The sequence below is a fragment of the Mauremys mutica genome, chromosome 22, assembly GCF_020497125.1.
Source record: "Mauremys mutica isolate MM-2020 ecotype Southern chromosome 22, ASM2049712v1, whole genome shotgun sequence".
NCBI lineage: Eukaryota > Metazoa > Chordata > Testudines > Geoemydidae > Mauremys > Mauremys mutica.
Window position 1 is genome coordinate 22015945 of NC_059093.1, and position 22016 is coordinate 22037960.

A 22016-nucleotide genomic window follows, 5' to 3' on the forward strand; every position below is an offset into this window, starting at 1 on the left:
AAAAGCAGCAAAGAGTCGTGTGGCACCTTATAGACTAACATACGTATTGGAGCATGAGCTTTCGTGGGTGAATCCCCACTTCGTTGGATGCGTCAGTGTCTGCCTTTTGCTAATAGACCCTGCAGCTCCGAAGACCCTGGAGCTCCCAGCCGCCCCAGGCAGCCCTCAGCCGCCCCCAGCGCTCAGACACTGCAGGCAGAGCCTGGCGTTCCCAGTCACCGGGGGGGGTGAGGAGAAGCCGCAGCCCCCGGCCATTGCAGGTGGCCCCATAGCTCCCAGCCGCCGCAGGTGGATGCCAGAGCCCCCAGCTGCCATCGGGACCCCGCAGCCCCCGGCCGCCACGGGCAGGAACCATCACCCTGCGACTGGCAGAAAACAGCCGCGCGCGGAAGCCCCTCGCACCCTGTGACACCCCCGGTGCTGCGGCTTCTCGCCAGGCAGGAGGCGGCGCCCAGTAGTTTCCCCAGGAATTGAAATTAGAGGGGGTGTTTGAATTTACAGGGGGGCTGTCAGGGCCAATGAGATACATAAAAGAGATGTGAATAAAGTAAATGTTTTGTTAGGATAAAGCAAATTTAACATAAGGATAATGCAAGTTACACATAACAGGTCTAGATTTCTAAAAATATATATAATTTAAAAAAAATGTATTTAATTTAAATTGACTTTTGAAAAGTAAGCCATCATGGGATAAGAGGGAAGTCCTCTCATGGATCAGTAACTGGTTAAAAACTTGGAAACAAAGGGTAGGAATAAATTATCAGTTTTCAGAATGGAGAGAGATGGTATCCCAGAGGGGTCAGTACTGGGACCATTACTGTTCAACATACTCATAAATGATCTGGAAAAATGGGTAAACAGTGAGGTGACAAAATTTGCAGATGATACAAAACTGTTCAAGATAGTTAGTTAAGTCCCAGGCAGACTGCGAAGAGTTACAAAGGGATCTCACAAAACTGGGTGATTGGGCAACAAAATGGCAGCTGAAATTCAATGTTGATAAATGGCTTCATCGGATGCATAGAATGGAACATATAGTGAGGATATATGTATAAGCACACATACATACACATACATACACACAGAGAACATGAAAAGGTGGGCGTTGCCCAACCAACTCTAAGAGGCTAATTAATTAAGATGAGCTATTCTCAGCAGGAGAAAAAAAAACTTTCGTAGTGATAATCAAGATGACCCATTTAAGGTAGTTTGACAAGAAGGTGTGAGGATACTTAACATGGGGAAATAGATTCAATGTGTGTAATGGCTCAGCCATTTTCAGTCTCTATTTAAGCCTAAATTGATTGTAACTAGTTTGCATATTAATTCAAGTTCAGCAGTTTCTCGTTGGAGTCTGTTTTTGAAGCTTTCTGTTGCAAAATTGCCACCTTTAAATCTGTTACTGAACGGCCAGAGGTTGAAGTGTTCTCCTACTGGTGTTTGAATGTTATAATTCTTGATGTCTGCTTTACATCCCATTTATTTTTTTGCACAGAGACTGTCTGGTTTGGCCAATGTACATGGAAGAGGGGCATTGCTGGCACATAATGGCATATATCACATTGGTAGATGTGGAGGTGAACGAGCCCCTGATGGCATGGCTGATGTGATTAGGTCGTATTATGGTGTCACTTGAATAGATATGTGGACAGAGTTGGCATCGGGCTTTATTGCAAGGATAGATTCCTGGGTTAGTGTTGTTGTTCTGTGGTTGCTGGTGAGGATTTGCTTCAGGTTTGGGGATTGTCTGTAAGCAAGGACTGGCCTGTCTCCCAAGATCTGGGAGAGTGAGGGATCATCTTTCAGGATAGGTTGTAGAAATTTGATGATTCGCTAGAGAGGTTTTAATTGGGGGATGAACATAAAGGCCAGTGGCATTCTGTTACTTTCTATGTTGGGCCTGTCTTGTAGTAGGTGACTTCTGGGTACTCTTCTGGCTCTGTCAACCTGTTTTTTCACTTCAGCAGGTGGGTATTGTAGTTTTAAGAATGCTTGATAGAGATCTTGTAGGTGATTATCTCTATCTGAGGGATTGGAGCAAATACGGTTGTATCTTAGAGCTTGGCTATAGACAATGGATAAGGTGGTGTGTCCTGGATGGAAGCTGGAGGCATGTAGATAAGTATAGCGGTCAGTGGGTTTCCGGTATAAGGTTGTGTTTATGTGACCATCGCTTATCAGCACACTACTGTCAAGGAAATGGACCACTTGAGTGAATTGATCTAGGCTGAGGTTGATGGTGGGATGGAAATTGTTAAAATCATGGTGGAATTCCTCAAGGGCTTCTTTTCCATGAGTCCAGATGATGAAGATGTCTTCAGTGTAGTGCAAGTACAGTAGGGGCATTAGGAGACGAGAGCTAAGGAAGCGTTGTTTTAAGTCAGCCATAAAAAAATTGGCATACTGTGGGGCCATGTGGGTACCGATAGCAGTGCCGCTGACTTGAAGATATATATTGTTCCCGAATGTGAAATAGTTGTGGGTGAGGACAAAGTCGCGAAGTTCAGCCACCAGGTTTGGCATGAAACTAGTTCACAAAACTGGGGGGGGGGGTTGGGAAATCATTGCTTATGCCCCTGGCCTGCCTATTTCCCTTTGGCTTCTCAAGCGCCTCTGGAGGGACGCAGCTTCCCAGGCACGCAGATCCTTCCCTTCAACGTGCACTGGACGGACATTCGAAACACAGCCCTTTCCAGGAGGGAATGCGCTGCTTTTGGACCCTGGCGCCCAGCAAGAAGTCCTGGGACTCTTTTTCTGACGGATGGACCCCACTGACTTGCCTTTATCAAGCAGAAACTAAGGACCGGCTGATGGCTCTCTTTGCAAATGGACGCCATCAGACTGAGCCACGAGGCATGCTGCAGGATAGCCCCTCCCCACCAAAAATTAATGCCATGACCCGGATTCGAACCGAGGTTGCTGCGGCCACGGCGCAGAGTACTAACCACTATACGATCACGGCCAGGTGCTGGGGGCGCAGGCAGCAGCCCAATGCAAAAGCCTCAGCTCTGCGCTCTCGGGGCGGCCACCTACCTCGCCGGCAGCCACAGGTATTTCTCAAGTCTCCCCATTACAGTCACAGGTAAAATGCTGAGCAAAGGAAAAAATAGAGGAAGCCAATCCCATGCCTGTCCCTTTTTCTGTCTTCCTCCACCCCTGGACCAGGTCCCTCCCCGTTTGTCTGGGCCATTGTCCTCATGCCCCTGGCCAGCCTATTTCCCTTTGCCGCTCTGAAACGTGCCCCCACGTGGAGGCCCCAAAGCTGGGCCCGGGGGCGGAAGGCCAGGGAGAGGCTTTGGCTAGGGCCAGCGTGTCCTTGCGAGGTAATTGTCTCTCTGGAGGTGAAAGTCATCAGTGCGGGGTGCGAAGGGAAGTGGCCGTAGAAGGAGAATGCAAGGCATGTGGTGGGCAGGCCAGGGATTTCTTTGTTCCCCCCTTGAAAAGGGGTCACCCTCCCCATCAGGGAATCGAACCCCGGTCTCCTGCGTGACAGGCGGGGATACTCACCACTATACTAACGAGGAAAGGGGCACAGGGAGGGGCCCCAGCTCCCACAGACCAGCTATGGTCAGCATACACCTACACCGTTGCATGGGCCCCAGCAGGCAACAGCACCCCGGCCCTCTTCTGCTTCCCAAAGGCTTTGGCCGCAGCAACAGCCCTGGGAAAAGCCCTGGCCCTCCTCACCTGCCCTTGCCCAGCACGACGCCTTTTCAGGCCTACACAGCTCCTCACACAGCACCCGCCTGGGACCTTGCCCTCCCCTACCAGCTCAGCAGCACCTTTTTTCCTCTCAAAACCGCCTCTTGCCACCCTCCCCCTTCCACACTTCAGACTCACCTCATCACAAACTCACCCACGGCCCCTTTGGCTTCTCAAGTGCCTCTGGAGGGACGCAGCTTCCCTGGCACGCGGATCCGGCTGATGGCTCCCAAGTGTGCAAGTCCGTCCCCGCAGAGCTGCCCCATAGGGTGACATTGAAGAAACTGTGGAAAACGGGACGGGGGTGGGGGGCAATAGGCTCCTGCATAAGAAAAAGTTCTCCCAGACCGGACTGTCCCTTTAAACATGGGACATCTGGTCACCCTGGAGCAGCCCCGCACTCCTGCTCCCCGGTTGGTGCGTTTGTAACCCGGGGGCTGAAGCCGACGCGAGAAAGGGAAGGGAGCCAGCTCGGAGCTCTCCGGCGCCACCTGCTGGGAACAGAGGGCAATGACTGAGCGACGTCCTGGCTAATTTAAATATCACCTTGTTCTCTGCTGTGTGGCTCCACTGGAGAGCTGGGGAGAGGCCTGAGTGTGGCAGCACCTTATTTGCATATATTAAAAGCAGCAGTTTTGGGCCATTGGGGTAAAATATGAGTAAGTTTTGGGGTTGGGCCCCACATGTTTAGTGCAGGCTGTGGGGAGCCGGGCTGAGCAGAGCCTGCCCCGACGGGGTGTGTAGTCACCCTGAGCTGGGAGCGTGTGGCCAGACATGGGGAAGGGGCTGCGGGGGGGGGGAAGGAGGGAGGGAGGAAGTTGGTTGTGAAAACAGAAAGTGTCCCCTCTTCTTTTTTTGGTGTTTGGGTGGGTGTCTCGTTACCTAATGAAGAGCAGTGTTGGGGAAGGGGAATTGAGACTCTGCTTTGGGGGCTGTTGTTGGGCGCTACACAAGCCACCCAGTGCTGGCTGCTGCTGTGGGACATAGGACAGGTGGGGGTGGGGCTGTCTGGGTCCTTGAGATGAGGGGCGGTTCCTGGTTGGCTGGTGCCTGCCTGCCTAGTTTTTTTTGACAGCTAATCTCCCATTGGCCCTCGTGCGGGGCGGGTCTCTGAAAGCTGGTCTCCCATTGGGCCCTCCCCAACTGATGTTTCTGACAGGCTCATCTCCCATTGGTGACGTTGTCTGACAGCGATGCGGGGCGGAGCCGCCAGGGCCTTGTGCGCTCAGAGCTCAGCGCCACCCGCGAGAAGTGGCGCGAGGCCGCGCGGGGCGGGTTCCGCTGCCGGGCAGAGGGACCGAGACCGCAGCAGCGGCGCCGCCTCCCGACTGGCGAGAAGCCACAGCACCGGGGGGGGTCACAGGGCGTGAGGCGCTTCCGCGCGCGGCTGTTTCCTGCCGGTCGCGGGGTGACGGGTCCTGCCCGGGGCGGCCGGGGGCCGCGGGGTCCCGATGGCAGCGGGGGGCTCTGGCGTCCGCCCGCCCGCGGCGGCTGGGAGCTGCGGGGCCACCTGCAATGGCCGGGGGCTGCGGCTTCTCCTCACCCCCCCCCCGGTGACTGGGAGCTCCGGGCTCTGCCTGCGGTGTCTGAGCGCTGGGGGCTCCTCTCCTGCCTGGGGCGGCCGGGAGCTCCAGGGGCTTCGGAGCTGCAGGGTCTGTTAGCAATGACGTGGGGCTGCAGGGTCCTCCCGCCATCAAGGCCTGTTGGGAAATCCTGGGTCCATCCGCAGCGGCTGGGAGCTCTGGGGTCCACTCGTAGGAGCTGCAGGGTCCATACGCAGTGGGGTGGGGCTGTGGGGGCTCCCCAGCCACCCATGGCTGCTGGGAGCTCCAGGGTCTGCCTGTGGGAGCTGTGGGGAGATGAGGGGTTTGGGGTGGAGGAGGGGGCTCCAGGCTGCAGGGTGGGGCCGAGGGATTCAGAGTGCAGGAGGGGGCTGTGGGTTGAGACAGGGGGTTGGGCTCCAGGACGGGGTGATGGCTCTGGGGTGGGGTCAGGGATGAGGACAGGGATGAGGGGTTCCAGGTGTGGGAGGAAGCTCTGGGCTGGGGCACGGGGGTGAGGGCTCTGGGGTGCAAGAGGGGACTCTGGGTTTGGGGGGGTTCAGGCCTGGGGCGGGGGGTTGAGGTGCAGACTTACCTCGGGCGGCTCCTGGTCAGCGGTGCAGCAGGGGGGACCTACTGGCCACTTCCAGGGTGCAGCACGGAGCCCTAGGACACGTAGGGACCAGCCTGCCTGAGCCCCGCAGCACCGCTGACCGGACTTATAACCTGGTCATCCCACTGGGAGCTCCAGGGTCCCCCTGTCACATGTGGTACCTGGGAGCTCTGGGATCCCCCCACAACAGCTGGGAGCTCTGGGGGCATCCCGCTGCTCACAGTAGCTGGGAGCTGTGGGGTCCATCCGTGGTGGCATGGGCCTGTGGGAGCCCCTTCCGCTGCTGGTGGCTGATAGCTCTGGGGCCCCCACCAGCCAACAGCTCCAGTCTTGCTGCCCCAGGGCTGAGGTGGAAAATGTCACTGAGATCTCTGACAGTCACAAATTCTGTGACCCCCCCTTTATATGATCTTAGCCTTAATAGTTGTTGACTGTCTCTCTCAATCTAGTGGTCTGCTCTAGCGCGGGTGGGACAGGGAAGATAGAAGCTCACCCCCCAGCACAGGTTTGGGCAAAAATGTCTCTTGAGCTATTTGCTGTGCATGCAGAGGACTTGTCCAGGCCGGTGGAGCAGCTCAGCCAGATGAGGAGCTGGAAGAAGGAGACCGGAGCAGCCTGGACATCCCACTTTTTCTCCACAGCCACTGCCTGTCAGCAGGATTCCTCCTTCTCCTCAGTGAGACCAAATCTAAGCACCTAGACAGCCGGTCTGTCCGCTGCACCCCAATCCCTCATGCCAGAGCCTCCCTGCCAAAGTCCTGTACCTGGCTCCAGAGAATTAAGTCTCACGTGTCACTGGGAACTTGATTTCTTGTGCCCAGAGAGTCTCGGCCCCACTCAGTAGAGGACCTGAGAAACACAGTGTCTGCCTTTTCCAAATCAGTGCTTGGAAAGGTTTTGTTCCTGTGACCGCATGTCCTAATGGCTAAGCCGTCTGACTTCGGATCAGGAGATTGAGGGATCGAGTCCCGTTGTGCTTGTGCAATTTTACCTTTGTGCTGTAAGTCCTGCTCCCTTCAGGGCTGGAACCTCTTCTTGGCCGCTCAGGCCAATGCTCTGGCTTCAGCTAGAGCCCCGGGAAGGAGTTGGGGGGTGGGTTTCACAAAGGCTGGGGCATGAGCCCCAGGTGCTTCCAGTCTCACCTTTGCCATTCCTGACTTGCCAAAGAAAATGGGCGGCTGCCCGGGCTAGAGTGTGGAGCAGTTTCCCTCTTCCAAGTGTGCGCCTGTCCCTGTGCTGGAGGGTACTTGCTACATAGCACCTTTGGAGCCTGGGTGTTTCTCTGCTTCTCGCCAGCTGGGTAAAATCTTCTGACCCACTGCCAAAGTGAGCACCTTGAGTGGGAATAGTAAGAGGCCCCACCAGGGGGGCTGGCCCTGCTTTCCTACCATCTTCTGATGTTGGCCAAAAAGCATCAGCAGCCGCCCTGCATGCTGGTCTGTGGGTGGTTTTCAGTGGGTGTTCGGCATGCCAGGGAGCAGGGAGCAGCCTGTCTGTGCGTCTCTGTGGCTGTCTGCAGGCCACGCATAGGCATGGTTCTCCCCTCCTCTTACCCTACCCTTGGTTGCTCTGTGGCTTTTAAGCCTTCCCTTGGAGCTGTCAGCACCAGCCGCCTCTGTCCTAGGTGCCCGGAGGAGGAGAGGTGCTGGGCTCCAGCCTGGGACTCTTCCTCCCTCCTGCCTTTCCCTGACTATGAAACCTGGCCCTGACACTCCTTTCTTCAAGCGCCATGTGGGCAAGAGGAAAAGTGTGGTAGAAAGCACAAGGGCCAAACTTGTGGGCATCAGAAATCCCAAACACCCAGTCAAACCACAACCACTTCTAGACCCCATTCCAACCAAAGACCTGGCTCCAGTGGGTATGAGTCACTCAGCACAAGGTAAACAACTCATTCTTAGACAGCTGGAGATAGGAAAGCACTTGAATCTCCAGGGATTTACCACAAGGTCCCACTGAGATTTGAACTCAGATTCCAGCATGCCAACCCTTACACCATGGGACCAGCCTGTGCTAGTGTCTCTGAACATTGGTGACCCTATCATAGAATAGCAGGGTTGGAAGGGACCTCAGGAGGTCACCTAGTCCAACCCCCTGCTCAAAGAAGGGCCAATCCCCAGACAGATTTTTATCCCAGATCCCTAAATGGCCCTCTCAAGGACTGAGCTCACACACCTGGGTTTAGCAGGCCAATACGCAAACCACTGAGCTCTCCCTCCCTCACAGGGCCAGCTTGTGTAAGGGGACTGTTGGCCCTTTACTAAAACTGAGTGGGGTTTTTTAGGTTGGCTAGTTCCCAGTCCCAATAGAAGTGGGAAGGGTCAATGGGAAATCAGGACCCTGAGACTGACAGGCCCCTGGGGCAATGGTCACCAACTGGTAGGGAACAAGTGAGAATTTGTTAATGAGTAAAATTCCTGGTGAAAATTGGCAAAGCTGTGGAGAGTTTGAAAAGTTCCAGTGAATTTACACATGAAGATACAAACAGAGAGAAAGAGACCATCACAGACTGCACAGGCCCACACAGACATAAACAAAAACCAAACCTGCACAGCACACAGAGCCATAGACACATAAGGGAAAGCCACACAAAACATAGAACAAATCCACACCAAAAAATACAGCAAAAGCCCACAACAGGAAAGCACAAAAACCACATACCAAAAGAATACTTAGCAAAAAACAATCTGCATGCAAAAGTCATACACACACGCACACAAAACTATGCAAGGCATCCACAAAAATTATACAGGACCCACATGCACATCAACCCAACAGACAAAAAAACCCCAACATACAGAAAGCCAGGCAGGGTTTGAGTCTCACAGCGAAGAGGGTGAGCACACAGGTGGTTTGGGGAGCAAAGACTGAGGGGGAGTCGGGGGCAGTGCTCTGGGCTCTGCTCGACCCCTCCTGACACAGGCGGCTGGTGGAGAGCAGAGCCTGGTAGGTCTGTGGAATCTGCCCTGCTCTCTGTAAAGCAAGGGGACCTCGATGTCTTCTGAGCTGCAATTGTATTTTCTGCAGGGCAAAATGATTGGCAGAAGCCATTTGCTTAAAGGAAACTAGTGCTGTAGGTGAGGTTTGAGCTCACAACCTCAGCATGACTCCACTCAGCACTGCTTTGTAAGTACTGGGCACTAACCCATTGCACCACTGTACCCTGTTTTTAGGAGCTTGTTTCCATGTTTCATGGATGGATTAGCGGAGGGGGGGGTTGCATTAGCTAAAACAAATCCATATTAAAGGCTGCAGGATGGCAGCAGCAGAGGTGGGGAGCCTCCTTCCATATAATAGAGCTGGTTCCCCCTTCCGTTGCTCAGGGGAAGGTTGGTGCTTTGAGCCCACCTGGTGCTGGAACGTCCCATGGGTGAGATTAACGGGACTCTTGGGAAGGGAAGGGAAGGGAAGAGAAGAGAAGGGAGGGGAAGTCTTTTCTATCCCTGCCTAGCTCCATTGGTCTCCTGTGGCCCTTTCGGCTCTCTGCTCCCCTGTTGGGGAGATGCAGAGACAAGCCCCCATATGGGTGAGTCACCGAGAGGCTGTGTCCCATGGCGTGTGGGGGGGAGAGGGGTAGGGGTGGGATGGGGCTCAAGGGGAGAAGATTGTGTGTGACAGTGTGTGGGGGAGGGGGAGGGTGTGTTCCTTAGGATAGAAATGATGGAAAACACAGGGGCAGTGACAGTGAAGCCCCGTGTCTGAGTGTTATGACCCTGTGTGGTGCCGCCGTTCACCTTCCCCTCCTATGGGCTCAGCTTTCATTGAATCCAGCATTTTTTCACCTGTCATCACCACAGAGGTGTCCCACATGCCTCAGCTACCGAGTGTCACTCTTAGAGACACCGAGGACTGGAACTGATTTCAGCTGATGGACAGCTCTGCTAGGTCTTTATTCATTTGCACAGGAAAATGCTGAGTGTTTAAATTCATTTCAAGCCCCACCCCCATTCAGCGAACTTCTGAACATACTGGAGATGGGTCTGGAAATCGATTTTCATTCGAAAAAGTATTTAAAGGGAATCACTTGGATTGGAACTACAAACCTATTATCCTGCAGGGAAACATTCACCCACTGTGCTACCCTCACAGCAGAGAGTGTCATGTATAGCCCAGAGCCAGGGCTGGCTCCAGACCCCAGTGCGCCAAGCGCGTGCTTGGGGCGGCATGCCGCAGGAGGGCGGCAGGCAGCTCCAGTGGACCTCCCGGAGGCATGCCTGCGGAGGGTCCGCTGGTCTCGGCTTCGGTGGAGAATCCGCAGGCGTACCTGCGGGAGGTCCACCAGAGCCGCGGGACTGGCGACCGCCAGAGCGCCCCCCACGGCGTGCCGCCCTGCTTGGGGCGGCGCAATTCCTAGAACCGCCCCTGCCCAGAACAGGAACATTTTTTAACTTGGGGGTTAGTAAACTTTATACAAACACCACAGCTTACAAACTCCCCACCCCCGCTCCATGTCACCAGACCACAACAACAACTCTCCTTGGAGCACAAACAGCTCCTCAGCTCCCTGCCCGTCAGTCTCTCCAGCATTGCTCCAATCCCTTAAAGCAGGGTCTCAACCACAATTTACTTTAGGGCCAGTGCCAGTCCTCCAGTCCTCCCAGTGGGCCAATAATGTCACTCATACTGACCAGAACACATCCCCCAAAACTCTGCCCCTCACCTGCCTAAGGCTCTGGGAGGGAGTTTGGGTGGGGGCAGGAGGTCTAGGGTGCAGGCCCTGGGCTGGGGCTGGGGATTGGGGTGCAGGAGGGGTGCAGGCTCTGGGGGGAGTTTGGGTGCAGAAGGGGTGAGAGGCTGGTCTCTGGGAGGGAGTTTGGGTGGGTGAGGGGTTCTGGGGTGCAGGCTCTGGGATGGAGTTTGGGTGCTATGTCATTTAGACAAACGCACTCTCATCCTGCTCCAGCAGGAAGGGAAATGGGCAGGAATTCTCGCTGTTCAGCCAAGGACACACTTACACTGATGCAGCCATGAGTGTGCTGGGGAAGCTGGTCTGAGCAACCAATTTGAAGTGACAATTCAGTGAGAACAGAATCATTGTGTAGTAAAATAAGTATACATCAAGTAGCTGTGGCCGAGTGGTGAAGGTGATGGACTAGGAATCCATTGGGATCACCCTGCACAGGTTCAAATCCTGCAAACTGTACAAGTACTGCACTGTTGTTGTTGTTATTATTACTCTACTCTTAGTGCCTGACCATCCACAGTGCAAACTGGAGCTAAATCTAGTTTCACTCTGTCTACACTTAAAACGCTGCTGTGGTACTGCTATAGCACTTTGGAGTAGACAGTGACCGGAAGGGTTTTCCCAACCCTGTAATAGCTACATGGACAGAACAATTCTTCCTTTGCTTTAGCACTATCTAACCAGGGCTTAGGTCACCTTAACTCTATGGGTTTGGGGGTGGGGGTTTTTCACACCCTGAGAGATGTCGCTCTGCCAGTTCAGTGCCCAGTGTACACCAGCCCTTAGGTCCCTCTTGGTATTTCAATGTAGGCACTGACCTGTGAGAGAAAAACATCAGCTCACAAACGCAGAGACTAAATTCCCCACATTTAATCTCGCTGCACTTTCCAGAAAGTCACGAAATTCAATTCATTCTTGCTAGGACAGGGAAAAAAAATGACACTAAGTTTTTGGCTTGGTTAAATAAAATTAAGTGTTTAATTAATATAGTAAAAATCTGTACTGATTCTTCTAGCTAACACCATAGCATGAAATAGAAACAAAGACAAATCTTGTCAGTGATGACTAATTTCCCAAATGATCTTCCCATTATTAATTTCCACGCTGCCCCCATTGGAGGTCTGGGCATCTCCAGTGTCATTGCTCTGCATTCACCTTCCCCTTAGAATTGTTCTCGGACATTTGCCTTCCTCTGCAGCATGGGGCATGGGTCACTTGCTGCAGGATTCCCTTGAGGTCTTTAAGCCACGATTTGAGGACTTCAATAACTCAGACATAGGTTAGGTGTTTGTTACAGGAGTGGGTGGGTGAGAGTCTGTGGCCTGCATTGTGCAGGAGGTCAGACTAGATGATCATAATGGTCCCTTCTGACCTTAAGTCTATGAATCTATGAATCTATTCCCAAATTTGGAAAATTGTGCCGTTCAGAATGTAAATAGTGACCTCGTCTCCTTCCTGCACCTGCTCTACATTTCCCCACAGCAGCTTCTCCACCTGCAGAGTCACCCCAGCATGGCAGTGCAGCCGCCCAGGGTTCAGCAGGGGCCCCTGGCAAGGACCGTGGGTGCAGCTAACAGCCCGGTGTGCCTGGCCGTGAGGCAGCTGTAAAAAAGCAACCCCCCCCTCTAGAAGTACAGAGACTGAATTCCTCAACTATAACATCATGACCCCCTGTAGAAAGCCACACGTGTCAGTTGTATTTTCACAGGGAGATGCAAAAATCAAGTGACACCAATTTTTAAGTTGAGTAAATAAAGTTGAGGAGATAGTTATTAACCTCACAAAAATACACTAAAGATCCCTCAACATAACACCTGAAGGTGAAATATGAACAGAGACAAACCTTGTCAGCAAAGGCTCATTTCCCAAACGATCCCCAAAATGTTACTAATTCCCACCCCTCCTCCACAGGAGCTCTGTGCAGTGTAACTGTTCTGCAGGCAGCTTCCCATTAAATGCTGTTGTGGGACATTCCCAGGCCTGGAAATGTACCAACGACAGAATTTGAAGAGCAAACCTGGCTCCCCGCACCAGGCGGGATTTGAGTGTTTTGTCCCTGTCACTTAGTCTTTGTCAATAGTACAGACGCCAGGGGCAGGACTCCAGGCTCTGCTTGAGGGATCCTGGCACAGGGGCTGGGGGGGAGAAAGGATGGTAGATTCTGACCTGTCCTCTGGAGAGGAGGTAATAAGTGAAGGGGGCATTTATTTATTAGCCCCTTCCTGAGGGTCCCCAGGGCTGGAATTCTATATTCCACAGGCCAAATGAGGGGGTGACACCACTTGGTTAATGAAAACCAGTGCTCCAGGTGAGGCTTGAACTCACAACCTCAGCATAGCTCCTCTCAGCACTGCCCTATAAGTACTGTGCGCTAACCAATTGCACCACTGGAGCACCTATTAACTTAAATTCTCTGAGACCCCATGGTTGATACAGGCGAGGAGTGACCCCCCCAAAACATTCTCAGTGGGGTTGAGAGCAGGTAGCGACAAGTGTTGTACTTGGTGGGGTGGATCCTTCTTAAGGGTTCCAGGCCCCATTTGACCCTTTTGTTCTTCCCTGTGTAATAACAGAGCTGGTTAAGACTCAATGGAGAGTCTTGCTGCAGACCAACAGATCTGAAATCACTGAGAACCAGCTCTAAGCATTAGTCCTGCTTTGGGACAGTGTCTCTCATGCAAGAAACTGCCCAGCGTGCGCTAGCAGTGAGGCTCCCTCACTAACAGCTGAAATCAGGGAGAGCTGTGTGAAGTGCAGGGCCCCAGGGGTGCCTGAACAGGGGGGAACAACACCCCAGGTGCCCAGAGGAGGAGAGGTGCGTTGGGCTCCAGCCTGGGACTCTGCCTCCCTCCTGCCTAGCCCTGACTATGAAGCCTGACCCTGGCCCTCCTTCCTTTAAATGCCATGTGGGCAAGGGAAATAGGGTGACAGCTGCAGGGACCAAAGTTGTGGGAATCAAGTGAAGCAGCGAGAAACAACAATATGATCAATCCACAGGACTCTCTCGCCAGACTGTTAAGTTCTAGGACCCCAACCTATAGCCGCCAGCCCATTGAACCAGCTGGACCAAAAACCTATCTCCAGTGGGGATCAGTCACCCAGCAGGAGGGAAAAACCTCACTCTCTACCTGAGAGAAGGTAGCCAAACACATTGAGCTTCGGTGCTTTGTAGCAAAGCAACGTATTGCCACAAGGTCCCACTGAGATTTGAACTCAGATTCCAGGATTCAAAGTCCTGAGTGCTGCCCATTACACCATGGGACCTGCTGCTATTTCTTTTTCTAGACCCCTGTGACTCTTGGCTGGTTTGCACTCTGCACTTATTGCTTCCCACCATCAGCTTCCTCTCGCGGAACTCTCTCTCCTCCAGTGACTGTGGTCCTGCACTACCGGATCCGTGGGTCCTGCCCTGAGTCCCTGCATCCCCCTGCTTTGTCTCCATTCCCTGCAGGCTGCAAAAATGTCAGGGGAGTCTGCTCCTCCCTTCACTCGGTGCTCCTGCTCATATCAGCCAACTGCAGCCTCATCTCCTGGAACTCAGGCAGCTGTCGCTTGATCCGGTCGTACAGTCACACGCTGACTGGCTCCCCTGCCTGGATGCTCTTGTGGAAATCCCACAGGTGACACTGCAGGACTTTGCACTGTTGGGTTCTTGAATGTTGTGGTGTTTCCCCAGCCGCCGGAACAAAGCCGCCAACTCCTCCCTCACCGACTCCCACCAATCCCCCTGGTTGCCATAGAACCCTCTGATGCTTTCCCGTTCTGCCAACACTTCCAGGCCTCGCCCCCCTGCTCCTTTATCTTGCAAGCTCTGGATGTTCAGCTTCCAATATCCTCTGCCGTGAGTCAGGGAATTGCCCACATTGAGCACACGGTGAGAGCTGCGTGATCCGAACAGTCCATTGGCACCACCCTGCACTGGGCTGTCGACGTGCTCTCCTTCACGGAAATCCCGTCAGTGCGACTCCTGGCCTGTCCCCGCAGAAAGGTGTATCCCCTCTGCGGCTCGTGTGAGCTCGGGTCAGAGGAATAGGAGGCTACCGCCCGCCCTCCACTGGTTCACTGTGCAGAAACACGTCCTCTAAGCCGACCTCACTACAGACCTGCGCCAGGTAGTGCTCATCGTAGAAGAGTTTCCTCTGACGGTCAGGAAAACAGGACCAGCAGTCCTCAGGCCGGTGCAACAATTGAAATCACCCCCAACACCAAACACCGTGCGGTCTAGAAGAAGGGAGCCAGTTCCTTCATAGGACTTTCCCTTCATGCCTTAACTGGGGACCATACACACTAATATAGCCGTAACCAGTGCCATGGAGCACAAAGCCACCAGTAATGCCCTCCCTGGTTGGAGCTCCAGCCCCTTCTGTACTCGCACTGTGAATGTGAAGAACAAGACTCCAACCCCATCATTCTTCCCTGGCCTGGAGGACCAGAGAGATGGGCCCTTCCTCCAATCACCCTCTGCCCATCAAGCTACCCTAGAGTTGTTAATGTGCATTTCCTGAACACCCACCATGGCCAAGTCCAGCTGCTCCAAGACACTGAACATCAAGCGCCTCCTCCTGGGCCCCCAAATCCCTTCCACATGGCCACTTTCACACATGCCCCTTCCCTGGTACTGCCCTCCCTCAGCTGCACAGAGGAGTTTCCATCCTCTATATCTGCCTGTCACTGCCCAGCACCCCCTCTAGCACTCTCTTCCTGCCATATTGGGTCCACCAATAACTCACTTAGGAGAGACAGCTCCTGTCCCTCATTGTTAAATGTCAGAACAGCCAATTAAGGGCAGAAGCCCACAATATCTTTTCCTACTGCAGAGCCCAAGCTCAGGGACTCACCTTGGGCGCAGGGACTACTGTGCTCCCAGAAAACAAGCCACCACTGTGCAAAGAGGGATGAAAGGGCCTGCCAAAGCCTGGGATTGAACCAGGGACCTTTAGAACTTCAGTCTAACGCTCTCCCAACTGAGCTACTTCGGCAGCTGTGTGGTTATATTTTGGCCTGTTGCTTCTCTGCCCGAGATATTTTTGCAGCAGTTGCACACAAAAAGGACGTCATTGTGAGCGGCCTATGAAGACAAGACTCGCTTTTCCCTGCCTTGCTCAGCTTGACTTGCTGCCTCACCCCGTTCCTGCCCTAGTGCCCGGGTTGACCTGCTGGTGGAAGGGGACTGGGGGCCAGTGGCGCAGGGAGGAAGTTGAGCTGGATCCTGAGCTAGACTAGACCCTGGCGGTGAGAGTCTGGCCACCACTTGCCTCCCCCCCCCTCTGTTGTCCTGGCTTCCCCCACTGGGTGTCATTTCGGGAGGGAAGTGGGGCTTCTGCCTCCCCTCCCCGATTTTCACACCGCAGAGGAGTGCGAACAGGAAAACGAACGGCTGCTCCACACCCCCACTGGAGGAACCCGACACCCTTAGCTGCTTCCCCTGCTCCCCCCCAGCTATGCTACTGAGTGGAAGCGTCCTGTGCCCATCACACAGAGGTCGATTAATCAAAACCCTCTTCTGCCAGCACCGGGCCTCCTTCTTCTTACACTGGGCCTGCAAGCGAGGGGGCGGCTGGCACAGCACCAAGAGTCTAACCTGTGTGGGAGGAGGCGGCTGACGCCCGCAGCCTGCTGGGGAGCTCCCAGAAGTTATTAAGGGACAGCGTCTCCTAAATGCCCTTAGTAACAAGGGTTTGGGGGTCACCGAGGCCAGTAAGGGGTCACTATGTCGGCCCTATATCCCTGGGGTCAGGTCACTGTCCAGCTTTGAACTAGAGCTCAGATCCCAACAACCGACCAGCAGCCCACAGCCTCCCCCTGGGTCTGGCCCATCTGGTTACTCCTTACAGGCCGACCTAACCCCCCTTCCAGCCCCGGATTCGCCCCCTAATCATCCTACTGCCACTCAGAGCCACAGCTGTGGAGGTGCTGAAGGAGGGAGGGGTGACTCTAGGGTGGGGTTCTTCTCTAACGATGGCTGGCAGAAAGGTGGTGCTCAGCTCTGTCAGTGACCTGCCTAGGTGCCTCGCTGCCAGGGGATGCAGACGTTTCTATAAGGCCATTAAATGGGTATTTGGCTTCTGCGTGAATGTGAGGAATGTGCAATCCTGAGAGGGAATTTCCATCCTTCTTTTTACTGCTCTTCAGGGCCCCAGTGGCCTAATGGATAAGGCATTGGCTTCCTAAGCCAGAGATTGTGGGTTCAAGTCCCATCTGGGGTGGCAAAACTCCTTCTTTCTTGTATATTGCAACAAAGCCTTGGTGTTATTTTCCCCAAGGAAGCTGGGAGACGTTTGAACCCAAAGTACTGGATCTTGGGAGCAATCCCCCAGAAACAGCATCTTCCACTTGACAAATCCTTTCTAGACCCATCAGTAGCAAACACTTAATACTAGTGTTTGTCTGAGAATAGAAGGAAGGGGAGTGTTTACTCCGACACCTCAGTGAGTGAAACAGACAGAAAGAGCAAGGCTGTCCTGAAAGAGAATGAATCTGTCTGGAGGCAAAGCAGACCCTGAGAATGAGCCAACAGTGTGAAAAGAAGAACTTCAAATGTGTGTTAGGTGTCAGATAGGTTGGTCTGAAAAATTTCAAGAAAATACCAATGCTGGTAGACTGATGCGGACACTGGCTGCTACTGATCTTTTACTGAGAATTAATTGAGAAATATTTTCCTTAACTCTGTTATGGAATATTAGGTGGGCTATGAAGGCACCATTCCTCCTGCTTTCGCCCTTCGAGACAACACGGCTACATGACATGCGGCCAGTGCTCACCTTCCAGTCAACTGCTAGAGAAGACAACACAGACAGGGATGGCAGCAGGGCAGACTGGAGCTCCGTGGAGATGGTGGGACCAGGTCTCATCAATGGGGAGGTGGCCACCCCAGCATGCACAAGGCTGAGCCAGTAAGTGTGGTGTGTGCTCCACGGTGCCCCTACTCCCTGCATGTGGTGGTGGGGGGGCAGTTACTGAGTTCGGTTGGTTTGGGAAATTTAGGGCTTGGCTACACTTGCAGATGTAGAGCGCTGGGAGTTAAACCACAGCAGGGAAACCGCTGCCGTGTGTTCACACTGACAGCTGCAAGCGCACTGGAGTGGCCACATTAGCAGCTCTGGCAATGCCACCGAGAGCAGTGCACTGTGGTAGCTATCCCAGTGTGCAGGTGGCTGCAACATGCTTTTCAAATGGGGGACGGGGGTGGAGTGTGACAGGGAGTGTGTTGTGTGTACATGAGGGGAGCGACAGTGTGTTTGGGGGGCTGAGAGTGTGTCAGGATGCTGTCTTGTGTGTTCAGACAGCAGCAGACCCCACCTCCCCTCATACACACTCACAACAGCAGCATTCCACACTAATGGTTGCTTTGTCCCAGAGCAGATAAGCAGCCGGCTGTCAGAAACGGAGCTTTGAAAGGGGATATCCGCATGCCTGCAGCCGTTTTCAAAACAATGACCAGAGTGGGCACTTGGCTTCAGGGGATTATGGGACATTTCCTGAGGCCAATCACAGTGCAGTGATGCAACACGTCATCCACAGTGATGCCCGGGTATTTCAGCAGGGCTCAGCAAGCTTTATACTTCTCATGGAGGTGGATTACCCAGAGTGCTCCACCTGCAGAGACCAGATGCTCCATGTGCCTTGCGAGTGTAGACACCTCAGGAGTTAGGGCACCCGGGGCTGCTTTAATGGGCTCTAACTTGCAAGTGTAGCCAAGCCCCTAGACTATGTCACTTGTGTGACTTACTTGTGCTATTGTAATAAATACAATAGACGTGCAATGGTCAGAAATCGCACCAGCAGAGAAGTATATTGCAGGGAAACCCTAAGGAAATTAAGAGTTTAAATTATCCTCCACATGTCCCACGTCCCACTATAATGAATCCAACCCACAGGTCACATGGGCAGAAGTATCGGTGTCAGGATGCTACATTGTTAGCACAGTAAATGAAGCTGCAAAATAAATGATGTTTAAATGACCTCACTCTGTTGTTTACAATCCTGTGTTAAGAGGTAATAGATACAGATGGACACCAGGCAGGGTCGTTTGGAGGATGAAGCCTTTATGCTTCCATCTCGCACCACTGTCAAGTTTTAGCCAATTAGGACAAGTCAGCAAATAAGAACAACCTCAGGTCTCAGTAACTGCGGCAGGTAGCAAAGTCCTACAGGGAGCAGTTTCTGGCACTACACCTGTGCAGCTCTGCTCTCCGGCTCTTCTCGGGCTCCTGCTCTCGCCTTAGCTCCGCCCCACTCTGGCCCAGGCAGTTCCAGTTCCCACGGAGGATGAGACCCCCTGGCCTGGTGACTCCCTCATTACACTGCCTGGCCTGTCAGTGCGGCTAACTTGGAGCTTTGGCCTCTCCCCATTGCCCCTGGGGACTGTCAGTCTCAGGGGCCTGATTTCCCATTGGCCCTTCCCCCTTCTATTGGGACTGGGAACTAGCCAACCCCCCTCCCCACTAAGTTTTAGTAAGGGGCCAACAGTCCCTTACACAAGCCAGCCCCGTGAGGGTCATGACTGTGCAGAGAAAGCAGCACAAGCTGGTCCCATGGTGTAACGGGCAGTACTCAGGACTCTGTAATCCTGCAATCTGAGTTCAAATCTCAGCAGGACCTTGTGCTAAAGCCCTGGAGCTCACAGTGCTCAACTTCCCTGTCTCCAGCTGTGAAAGAGCAAATCTTTCCCATCCTGTTGGGTGACTCAGGCCTCTGGGTGGGGTGGGCCAGGGCTCTAGAACTGGCTGCTGACACCTGAGGGTTGGGATTCTCATGGGTTCACCTGGTGCTCACAAGTTTGGCACTTGCCTCTGTGCTTTTCCTCTTGCCCACCTGGCACTTGAAGGAAGGAGGGCCAGGGCCAGGCTTCATAGTCAGGGCTAGGCAGGAGGGAGGAAGAGTCGCAGGCTGGAGCCCAACACACCTCTCCTCCTCTGGGCACCTAGAGCAGAGGCGGCTGGTGCTGACAGCTCCAAGGGAAGGCTTAAAAGCCACAGAGCAACCGACGGCAGGGCAAGAGGAGGGGAGAACCATGCCACAAAGACACCTGGCCAGGCTGCTCCCTGGCATGCCAAACCCCCACTGAAGGCCACCCTCAGGCCAGCATGAGGGGCGGCTGCTGATGCTCTGTGGCCAACATCAGAAGATGGTAGGAAAGCAGGGCCAGGCCCCCTGATGGGGCCTCTGACCGTTCCCACTCAAGGTGCTCACTTTGGAAGTGGAGCCGCCCATTTTTTTGGCAAGTCAGGAAGGGCAAAGCCGAGACTGGAAGCACCTGGGGCTCATGCCCCAGCCTTTGTGACGCCCGACCCCCAACTCCTTCCCGGGGCTCTAGCTGCAGCCAGAGCATTGGCCTGAGCGGCCAAGAAGAGGTTCCAGCACTGAAGGGAGCAGGACTTGCAGCACAAAGTGAGCACAACCACGAGGGGACTCAAATCCTGAATCATCTGATCCACATAATGAGGGGGTCTAAGCACTTCTTTGGAAAAGCCGGACACTGTGTTTCTCAGGACATCTACTGAGGGGGCCGAGACTCTCTGGCCACAAGAAGTCGAGTTCCCAGCAAGATGTGAGACAATTCTCTGGAGCCAGGTGCAGGGCTTTGGCAGGGAGGCTCAGGCATGGGGGAATTGGGGTGCAGCGGACAAAGCGGCTGTCTAGGTGCGGAGATTTAGTCTCCCTGAGGAGGAGGAGGAATCCTGCTGACAGGCAGTGGCTGTGCAGAAAAAGAGGGACTTTTTTTGCCTCTCTTTTGCCTGCCTGCTCACTCTTGTGGTTAACGGTGAAGGTGTTTTTTAACAAGCCCAGGTAACTCAGCTGGTAGAGCATCAGGCTCTTAATCTGAGGGTCCAGCGTTCAAGCCCCTATCTGGGCACTCAGCTTTTAAGTTGCCTTGTGTGCCAGGAGCCAAACTCTGTTCACAGCCACATGCAGATTCCCAGAAGCTGTGGCCATTTCCTGGAAAGGTTCCTTTCCTTAGCAATCAGGAGAGAGGCCACATCCACAGGAGCAGGTGTAGAAAGCGCAGTCTCTGGCCCCCAGGAAGTGCTGTGGGGCCAGGTGCTGAGAAAGCCCAGAGGGGGAGCAGCAGAGATGGGGGAAGGGAGACAGAGAAGCAATGAGGACAGAGGGCAAGTGTAAAGGGGGCATCTGGTCTGGCTATTGTGGCAAACTTCCCTGGTTTATACACAACCCCAGTGGAATTGGCCAGGGGAAGGATCTGAGTCCCCACCCCCTTACCCAGAGGCTGCCTGACCTTGAGGACTGTTAGGATACAGATATTCAGGCCTGTCTGCAAAGGCCTGTACTTTAAGAATGTAGGTGTATTTTTATCACTTAGCTAGTTATAAAGATATAAAAGAAAGAATAAAAAAATCACTGTCTGTCTGTGTAATGGCCTTCTCTTACTGTGACAGTCTGAGGCCTGGTTCTTCGGCTAAGCAGCAAAGGCAGCCATAAGCTGGGAAGTGTATGGTCACATCCTCACATTCCCAACTAGTCACACTGAAATAAGGTGCTATTGGGCTGTGAGGAATACAATCCTATCCTGATATTCCTGTGTTGTCCCCTGCCACTTTGCCACTCCAGCAACGTCATGTCCCCCCCCGCTTTGCCACTTCAGCCGCGCCGTATCCCCACACCCCCCCCCGCTTTGCTGCTCCAGCCGCGCCGTTTTTCCCCCCTTGTTTTGTTGCTCTGGTGGCCCCACCCCATTTTTTTTTGCTTGGGGCGGCAAAAAAGCCAGAGACGGCCCTGCCCACACCTGACTCCCTGCCATCTCTACCGGGGCCTGACAAGCTTTACTTGTGTTTGGATTCTGCAAAGCAGAGGAGCAGGTGAGGTTTTCCTTGCAAGTTGTGTGTGAGTCAATCTTTGGCCGGCTCTGCACTACAAAGTTGTTTCAGCAGAATTACATTGCTCAGGTGTGTGAAAAACACACAACACTCCCTCGGTCAGCAGCTTGTGGCCGGTGTACACACTGCAATGCCACGTCTGGCGACAAAACTGCCCTGTTTTGGTGACAAAATAAAACGACTTCGATGAGAGGTCTAGAGCTTTTTGCAGCAAACTTAAAGTGACAGAGTAGACGCTGCTGTTCATTATATCACCATAACTGGCCTCCTCCAGTATCCCACAATGCCCTCTGTGAACTCACCTGCCCTGCATTCCTGCTACAGAGCCATGGGCCCCTCCCCTTTCATCGCTCCGGGAAGTTCTTTACAGCTGAGCCTGCTGCTCTGCTCCGGCAGCCAGGAGCAAATCACTGCCGTGGATGCTGCTCTCTCCCGCCCTGGAAAACACAGAGCAGGGTGGTGGGAACTTCCATACATTGGGGGGGGGCACCGGCATCCGAACTGTGATGCCCCCAGGACACCCCTTCCCTTGAGGATGCTCTTACCTTCTAAACAGGGATGGCTGTTTTCTAGTAAAATCACTAAAAGGGAAGGAGAAAACTCGAAAGAGGTTCCTCCTGGTGCTCACGTCCGTGAACCCGAAT

The 22016-nt window shown here is 53.7% G+C and overlaps 5 non-coding genes across 5 annotated transcripts; 1 reads left to right on the top strand and 4 right to left on the bottom strand.

Moving 5' to 3' along the window:
* Positions 1-3452: 3452 nt before the first annotated feature.
* Positions 3453-3524, bottom strand: TRNAD-GUC. The gene has a single exon. It is a non-coding gene; the product is annotated as a tRNA-Asp (tRNA).
* Positions 3525-12837: 9313 nt separating this feature from the next.
* TRNAI-UAU lies at positions 12838-12931 on the bottom strand. The gene is made up of 2 exons: positions 12894-12931; positions 12838-12873 (listed from the first exon to the last, which is right to left on the bottom strand). It is a non-coding gene; the product is annotated as a tRNA-Ile (tRNA).
* A 798-nt stretch (positions 12932-13729) lies between these two features.
* On the bottom strand, positions 13730-13801 carry TRNAQ-UUG. The gene has a single exon. It is a non-coding gene; the product is annotated as a tRNA-Gln (tRNA).
* A 1642-nt stretch (positions 13802-15443) lies between these two features.
* On the bottom strand, positions 15444-15516 carry TRNAF-GAA. The gene has a single exon. It is a non-coding gene; the product is annotated as a tRNA-Phe (tRNA).
* A 1154-nt stretch (positions 15517-16670) lies between these two features.
* TRNAR-CCU lies at positions 16671-16743 on the top strand. Its single transcript has one exon. It is a non-coding gene; the product is annotated as a tRNA-Arg (tRNA).
* The last annotated feature ends 5273 nt before the right edge of the window (positions 16744-22016 follow it).